This window comes from Austrofundulus limnaeus, unplaced genomic scaffold, assembly GCF_001266775.1.
Source record: "Austrofundulus limnaeus strain Quisiro unplaced genomic scaffold, Austrofundulus_limnaeus-1.0 Scaffold1088, whole genome shotgun sequence".
NCBI lineage: Eukaryota > Metazoa > Chordata > Actinopteri > Cyprinodontiformes > Rivulidae > Austrofundulus > Austrofundulus limnaeus.
Genome location: NW_013953490.1, coordinates 24,213 through 33,818, shown reverse-complemented (window position 1 = coordinate 33,818; position 9,606 = coordinate 24,213).

Sequence of the window (9,606 nt, the reverse complement as noted above, 5' to 3'; positions counted from 1 at the left end):
CTAAACATGTAGAAAATGCATGTTTAAGTACCATCAACCCCTCCAGGTATGAGATTGCATGTCTGATGCTGTCACCTTTTTCCCCCTCGTTTCCTTTCACTGAAAGGAGGAAAAGAAAAAAAAGGCACAACTTCTGCAGTTCTAAGCTTTGAAAACAGAGCTACCCCTTAAAACCATGTGAGATGGCAGCGGAGGGAAGTGTGCTGGGACTTCAAGGAGCAGAGCCCCTAAGGCTAGGCAGATTCAGTTTCCCCCCTCATTCTGGCTCCAAAAACAAAGGAATTCCAGAGAAAATCAGGGCAGGACCTCACCCCAAGCAACTGCTGCTGCTCCTACCCCCAACCACCATCTCCATCTCTGTTACACACACACACACACACACACACAGCTTAACACACTTTTCAGGACAACACACAGCACGACAAAGGTGATTTCATGCAAACATGGATGACGCAAAAGTTAAACAATCCTGTTGATACCATTTCACGGCGGCACAATACAAAAAAAAACAGTTTGGCTCCAATTCATACTTCAAAGTATAATGTCTTCTTCTGTAATTGTTGCTGTTAACCAGCACAGACTTGTTCGAGGCAGACAGTCACTACAGTATTGAGCAACATGCTTTCAGACGGCAGGTGAGGCCGTAGGATGTCAAACTGACCCCAATCCCGTTTGCACCCCATCCAGATAGGAAACACGTGACGTCTTCTCACAAAGTCAACACGCGACATTCAGCCATGGCCCAGCTGGAGCAGACAAGTGAAAGTTGCAGTATGACTCTGGAGGTGATACAGCTGAGATGTGTACGGATGTTTCTATTGTTCATCATTTGGAGTAATGGGTGGCTGTTGGGAAGAGGTGATAGAGCTGAGTTTCATCCCCTTGATGCTGCATTAAAACTCAACATGACCTCAAAGCAACAGAAACAAATGACCAAGTTAAAAAAATGTTTCCAAGATAATAGAATTAAAATTAGTCACAGATGGTCTGTAAAATGAGTGTAGCCATAGCAGCAGATTTTGAAGCAGTCTGAAATCTTAACCTTGCTAACAACCCTTTTGTTTTTATGTAATTTTATTGTTTATTTTATTGTGTTTTGTTATTTAAAATTGGAATGAAGAAAAGCTACCTTTTACTAGGGCTGGGCAATGTGATAGACACATCATAAATATCAATAGAAAATATGCTCAACACTGATGAGATGGATGCCATTACAGAAGCGTATGGAAGTTTACAAAAATTTACATAGAAAAATAAAAATTACGGACCGACCCAAGATTGTGACAACTATACAGAACAACAGCTACAAAGGCTGTAAAAAAATCGCTACCTACCTCCTCTATCCACGCCGGCACAATTTATTCTTTATGTCTTTTCCTCTGGCTTCATAAAACAATTGCGCTATTCCCCTCGCAGCTTACGAAGTTCACGTTAATTGACAAAATTTACACAGGGAAATAGGTTACGGACAACAACAACAGCAACTGAAGCTGTAAAATTATCCAGAGGTTAAAGTCCAGCTAAGCAAAGTTGATGGCATCAACCAACTCACTCACTCTTTGGTAAGCTAGAAAAAAACCTGTTAACATGCGCAGTAGCAGTTTCATGGTTTGCCACTGTGCCTCGTAACTGCTTAAAAATAATTAATATTGGTAATAAATTACTCAGTTATAGCATACATGGCAACCCCCTTGGACGTTTACCGTCCAAGAGTGGTCTTGGATTGTCCAAGACCGCTCTATACGGTCTTACGGACAATCCATACAACTTAACATATACAGTATACCCTTTTTTGTGCAATGCAACTAATGTTCATTAGCCATTGTGTGTGAATGTGTGACCATCACACATGGGCAAAAACATATCCACTTGCCTTTTAGCAGCAGGCAATACGAATTAGATCAGTATAGTCCTCATTTTAAGCTTCTCAAGTGCCTCTAGTAATACAATCATTTCTGCAAACAGTATGCAATAAAAAGTAAAAATAAATTCATAAAACATATTCAAGTGAACACATTATAATCTGTTGAGTACCACAATCTGTTGTAGAGACATTTGTGCTTATCGCACCGAATATTACTTATTTTCTAAGCCTCCTTAAAACATGGGGACTGCTGCTGATTTGTCAATAATATTTGGCAGATAATTAAAGAGCCTTGGGAGACAATGATAAACATTGTTTAGAGGCTGATCGCTGGCAAGAGCCAAGCAGTGTATCATTGCTGTCTCCGGATTGCACACAATTGCCCCTGCTCTCATTACTGATATGATAAACGACAGCTTCCAATGTCTTTGGTTTACAGAGGACTCACAGCAAGAAAACAACAAAAACCCTGCCCTTATGGGGCTGAAAAACACATGTGGGGTTATCTGTGCAGATAACACTGGTGATATTTGCACTTCTGCCACCAGCATTAGTATGTTCAAAAAAATGTACAGAGAGTTTCTGAGATAGCTGTTTATTAATGTTGACTTTTGAATTCAGATGCTTTGCTGCTTTATTTGTTTTGTTCTCAATGGCCCCCTGGCTTTTTTCATCCCTCTCTGTCTGTGTGAAGTTAATGCTGCGGCCCACCAGACCGTCTCTTTTTACATTTGGTGTAGCCACACAGAGGTTTTAAATATGCCCCTTTATCTGAGCCGCCCAGGCGGGAAAATGAAAGGGATGGCAGTCCTTAGAACCCTGGGAAAGTGCCTGGCTCAGTCGCAAGAGTAGAAAACTGAGGGGAGGGCACTCCACACAGCAACACATTTTTCTGCCACTAATAAGAAGTTGAAGGCCCATCATTCCTTGGAAGTAATGCATATCACCCGACAACTTTCATGCCAGTATTGCAGACTAGCTCATCTAATGACTGGCAGCTACTACCACACTAAATTCTAGTTTAATATTTGTTAAACTCACTGAGTTATTGCCATTTTTGTGTTGGAGATTATCATGTAGCTGTGGTGTCCATCTTGATTTGGGTTGACCCAGATGGTAAACAGCTGGAGATGTAGAACAAATGAGAACTTTCTGAAAGTTTCATTGAAATTTGGGATACAATAGATAGTAAGCTACTAGCAGATGGAAACATACACTCACACAGGCAAAAACAATATTGCATGTATTTTGAACTTTGGTGGCAGAAAATAAGAACCTGTTGTTTTGGATCAGTAACCAGCAATGCATTTTATAGAGAATTTAGGATATAACAGAGTAATTTTAGTTACCCTCTTTACAGCATGTTGGAAATCTTCCTTGCTTAGGCTGTATTGACTCATTTTCTAGAGATAAACCGCCCAATGCTGTCATCATAATTGTATCGGTGCTATCAACAGCCTCTTGTCTCAACGGCGCTGTTGTCTCTCACACTGATGCTGTTGTTTCGGTGGGGGATGCGTGGGAGATGCAGAGCGACGGCTAATATTCTGTGAAGGCGGTCAAATTGTCTACTACGTGGCCTCCGGGGGCAAGAACTTCCTTGTTCTCTGACAAAGTACATTTACCAAAATTTACTAATGCAAAGGGACAGCGTTTATTCATTGCCTGCTGTTTCAGTTTTAAAAAGGAAGGAAAGTCGTGCCAAATCTGCTGGAGTCAACCTCGTACGTCTATTAGCAAAATATCTTATGAACCACTGAAAGGATTTCAATGAAACTCTCAGTAATCATTAGACGTACATCTACAGCTGATTTTAGAGTCAACTCAATTCAAAGTAGTCACCAATACTAATTAATTTAGCTAAAACAAAAATGACTAAACCTCTGTGAATTTTATATATTTGGTTAAAATCTATTGTGAAACTGATAGTAGCTGAGACTCGTTCACAATACACATTCCAAGCACCAACAGATTATGCAAGATATTGAATGAGACTCTGCATTAATGGTATTTTCTCTGGCCTAAAAGGTAGTTGGGAATATGCATTCCTTCAAAGAATGCTAGGTCTATAACTCATTGTATTACCAGACTAATCGGTTAGTAGGGGTGTAAGAACATACCAATGTAATGAAATATCACAATATTTCTAGTAGGGATGCACGATATATCGGCATTAATATTGGTATCAGCCGATATTGGTCATTTTTTTAGAATATCGTATCGTCTGATATGTAAAACTGGGCCGATATTAACGTTCAGTATTGATTTCCCCCTTTTTAGCTTTGTGTTTCTGTTTTGGGAGGGGAGATGGTTGGTTGAGCGGCATCTGTTTGATCATGATAATGATATTGATGCTGTGTCCAGGAATAACTGAAGTAGGGAGCCATGTCAGAGGTTTGTTCGTTTATTTACGATAAGACCCAAGTGTGTTTGTGCGTACTATACATAATATAATTTGTGTGTTTGTGCAATATCGGTAAATATCGGTTATCGGCCATAACAGCAATAATTATACTGTATCGGATATCGATATCGGCTGAAATTTTCATATAGGTGCATCCCTAGATATTTCATTTACAGATACTGTATTTGTTGTAATTTAGCCTCCGGCCACTAGTTGGCTGCAGTCAGCCCGCCATCCTGAGGAGCCAGAGAGTATAAGTCTAGCTCAAACATTAGCATTGCGAGTAAACATTTGAACTAAGTACCATTGACTGATTACAAGTGGATTAGACAAGCACCCTCTGCTTTCAAACTGAGGTGGTGTTGCCAACTGCCCCTTGTTAGCCAGGATATTGTTAGCCAGTATTTTAAGCCCGATCGAAGTGTTCTGTACGGAACGCTCTATTGAAAAAAAGATGGCAATATCGCAATATAACCTATTGTGACCCCAATGTCAAGATATGTATCGTATCACCAAATTCTTGCTAATACACAGCCCAACTGGATTGCAGGACAAACCACCTGAAAAACAACCTGAGCTCATGTTACCTGGCAAACTGACCTGCAAGGGACTCTGCGAGGTGCGAAGAGCCATTGGAAGACGCTTGCAGGCAGGCATCAGTACCAGGAGAGACAAGGCAAACACAGTGGACTGGCGCTGAAGCCATAAACTCACTGACCCAGCATGAAGAGGGAAAAGGGACTAATTAGTGACTGTACTTACAACTTAAAAAAAAGAGAGAGGGGGAGAGACGAAGAGAAAGCAAGGCAGGAGGGGAACAAAACACACACACACACAGAGCACACAGTTGGAGGATAAGGACAATGAGTTTGTTTAGCTTAAACAGGATTTACAAGCCAAACAGACACACGCCAACGCCACTCACTCAGACACATAATATTGCTCTTCCTCTCTATCGCCACCCTTTTCTCTCTCCTTTTCACCAGTGCAGGCGCACAGCTCTGCCCTGCTCTGTAAGGGTTTTATCAGCGGTAAAATAAAATAAAAAAACATGGGTAATTGCTTGCGATGGTGAGAAGTCTAGAGTGCAGGCACCACCGGTGGGCGAACTGATAGATAAAGAGAACATTTTGTTCCTCCTGTGTGTCTCTCGTATAGTTCCTGTAGAGGCCGGGTGTCATTTATGATTCAAGGACCCCGGTCTGTCGACAAAAGGGGAACAGGACATTGCCATTGTGACGTCTGAACAAACACACTGGAGACAACGACAGAGTGGGCCTGAAACTTTTCTCTGAACTCAGAATAAAAGCACTTAAGAGGACTCACCTCCCTGAAGTTGGAACGGTTCAAGGCTGAAGCAGCATCTCGTCAGAAACACTGGTTAAATTGGTGTTTTGTCTAATAAACAGGAACAACTGACAGCACATTAAATTCAAGGAAAGCCCATGTTTACTGTGTTAAGTTTCTCAACTGGTAAAAATCCACTTCTTCACACTAAGCAGGTTTTTTTCCTCTACATGAGGTGGCCAAACAGCACCGCTCTCCCCTCTGTGAGGTTAAATGCCTTTCTAATAGACTCAGCATTATTCAGAATGACTCCTCAACCCTCCTCCCGTCGCCTTCCGAGTTTAAACCAGCCATGCTTTCAGACACTAAACCTAACCACAGTGTGCAGAGTTTGCAGCTTGAAGGACGGCGGTGAAGAGGAATGTGGAGTTTAGGTTTCCTCATCCCGGTGTCTCATCTTGGTCCAGTTTTGGCTTCTTACACCCAACTGATGTAACTGCAAGTTAGTCAAGCAGGATATCTTTATATGACTTATGAGTTAAATGTTCATGTGTTGTAGCTCCATCCAACGATTACTTGCTGAAAGTCTCGTAAAAGTTTGTCTAGTGATTCATGACATAGTTTGCTAATGATACAGACCAATAAACACACACAGACACCAGTGATAATAAAAGTTCAGTTTAGAGAAAGGAGAAAAACAAGTTGTCCAATTTGAGACACGTTTGAGTCAGAAAGAAAGACAGAAAGTCTGTTTGTTCCCCCGGACGCTAATGGGTGGGTTTGGTCCGATGACGAGACACCAGACTACAAGAGTCGAGGGAGCAGGCAGCGAGTATTTCCTTGCACTCCTCAAATGACAGGCGGGTGAAATGTCAGGCTGTCAAAACATTGATTAGCAATGGCCAGGTTTTAAGTCCTTTCAGCAGACTGCAGCTGTGCAGAGAGCAGCAGCAAAGGCTGTGCAACTTGCTGAGTAACAAAAAGCTAATTACTGCAACACGTGTAATTAGTTGTTTCCCCCGTATGGACGTCTAATCAGAACTACCTCACTGCTGCAAAGGTTTAAGGGTAGGAGGAAGAGTTCTCTTGTTTTCTCTGTTTAGAAGCTGCAGGTGAGCCGAAAGATCTTAAAGTACGTGATATGACTTGTTGCTGGCAAATCTGTTTATTGAGACAAAAATCTACATTTTTGGACAAAAGTGAATACTTTGTTTCACCATATTGTGTAGAGCAGTATTTCGCAAAGTTGGGGTTGGGACCCACAGTGGGGTCCTGAAACATCAAGGTGGGGTCCTGAAAAGATTTTCTGAATTAATTACATTTTTGCCTTAGTTGTTGCAAATGAGTGAGGTTAGTATATTTAAAATGGATAAATGTAGTATAAAAATATTGTTACTYTGCCCATGTTTAGTTGACCTGATAGAAATATTTATCATCCAAAAACAGTTGTGGACACAGGTCTCTGCTACTGTTATTTTGTGGGTCAAAAGCTGAAAAGTTTGGGAACCACTGCACTTTGGTTCCTAAAGTTGGGCTTGGGACCCAATAATGGGTCATGAAGCACCTTGGATAATCTCCAGAAATCAATTTAAAGGGTAATAAAATAATTGCTGATGTAATATTTTCCCTATAARTATTACAAAAACACAAAATAAGCAAAAATAAGTATTTATATTTGTGTACAAGCTGTTTAGATTGTCAAAAAGCCTGTGTTTTTAGGGTTATTAATGAAGTTTGTGTACTCAGACCAGTAATATTTGGGGTCACAAGTTTTTGCCATGGATATTTTGTGGGTCAGAAGATAAAAAGTTTGGGAACCACTGGTGTAGAGTACAAACCTAGAGTTGCATACAAACACACAAGCAGCTGTATCTTGTGTAGACAGTTCATGTGTCGTCTTCATGTCTCTATTAAAGACATGACCTTTCTCCCGTTGCATTTCCAGTAAGATCTTGTCTGGCAGTCTAGAAACCAAACAATCCAGTCCTACAGAGCCTGCTTGTGTTTGCGCCCATCCTCGAAGCTTTTGAAAACATCCAAATTTGATTTCAGACTGAGTCTACAGGAGCCTTTACCCTGTTTAGTGAATCAGATGTTCTTCTGTCTTGTCTCGCAGCCTGCCTGGCTGGCCGGCTGGTTGCAGAGAGAGGCCCGGGGGGAGGGACAGACGGAAAGAATGAAAACTTGTGCACACACACGCACATTTCAAATACTTGAAGATTACTTTAATTTGTTGCCATTTTTCCACAATATATCTGGGAACCTACATTGAATAAATTTTTTATGCTTTCCTGGGATGACTTAATACTCCATCGGTTTGTAAGAATAAGGTTTAAGAAAAAAAAGCTAAACAGCAGCACTAATTAATGTGGTGCGGCTGACAAGTGTTGCTGCTGAAACAATTTCATTACATCACCGATTTAAATTAGCGAGGAAGGAGAGACTGGAGGGTGCACTTATTCGAGATCTGTTTACACACTTTCTTAGACAGACATAAAGGGAGTGGACCTCAGAACACAAACACCTTGCAATCCAATGCAACACTTCTGCAATAATTCTTAAAGACTGTTTTAAGTCTGTTTCATTTCATTAGTGACAGTGTTGGATTTCTTCAAAGGGGCTTTTGGGGGAATTTGTTGCTTTTGGAAGCTTTTTTTTTACCTGCAATTTGATAATAAGGACGTGTTCTTTATGATATACTGATGAGGATAAATGCGTTGGTACTTCTGCAGCTCATTGAAACAATTGTTTATTTCTGGTGAATATTAATTCAGTTAAAAGCAAATATTTAATGTATGTCTGATTGACTCTAGTATGTGATACTCCAGGTGCATCGTTAGACCTGGGCTTCCGGGGTTAAAGCCCCAGATGTTTTGCCAATAGCCCCAGATGAAAATGAGGCCAGTTTTCCTACTGATCGCCTCTCCTCCAGGAGCAGGACAGTGGGATTGCATCACTGTCAGCTTATCTGTTTGTGCTTCCAAGCTGTGTCAGGAGGAGCAGGGAGGAGGAAGACANAGCTGTGTCAGGAGGAGCAGGGAGGAGGAAGACAGTGGGGGGGGGGGGGGTTTTCACGAGCATCTCACAGCAAAGGGGGTGAAGTTACCGTAATAACTCTACGTTGTTTGTAAAGAGCAACTTGTAGCAAAGTTACGGTAATGGAAAGCAGCTGACTCATTGATTCATGCTTTTTTAATCACAGTTCAGGTAAGTTTATTAATTGTTTCAGCTGTTAATCATTTATTAGAACTGAAAGTCACTAAGCTAAAGTTGGGTTCCGTATGTAGCTTGTGATTCAAGAAATGGCTAAAGGGTGATTACACTTAATTTCTCACAACCTTGAGCATGTTTAATCTGCTCTTGTTTAAAAACTAAAATTCTTACATACGTCAAACCTGTACTGGATTATTCTACACAGACTGCAGAATATTTAAAACCAAGTTTGGAATTTTTGAAACATTTATTGGGTTTGTGAAACTTCAAAAAAAAGTGTGATTTCAGCACTTTTCATACATCTGGACCACACTAGACCTGGTCCAGATTTAAAACTACAACATCTAGATTCTTCAAACCTGTCCTAGATTATTCTACTCTTATATCAGAAAATTTAAAATCAAGTTTGGGATTTGTGAAACCTTTATTAGATTTGTGGAAATTAAACAGAGGGTCATTATAGCGCTTTTTTTTTTTTTGCGATAGTATCGCAGTAGACCTAATCCATTTCCAAAACTACAATAATTTATACCTTCAAACCTGAACCAGATTATTTTACAGTTATAGCAAAATAATTAAAATCTAGTGTGTGATTTGTGAAAACTTTTATTAAATTTGTGAAAATTCAATAAAGGGTGATTACAGTACATTTTATGCATCTAGACCAGTGTTTCTCAAAGTTGGGGTCGGGACCCAAAGTGGGGTCCCGAAACATCAAGGTGGGGTCCTGAAAAGATTTTATGAATTACTTACATTTTTGTCTTAGTTGTTACAAATGAGTGAGGTTAGTATATTTAAAATGGATAAATGTAGTATAAAAATATTGTTACTATGCCCA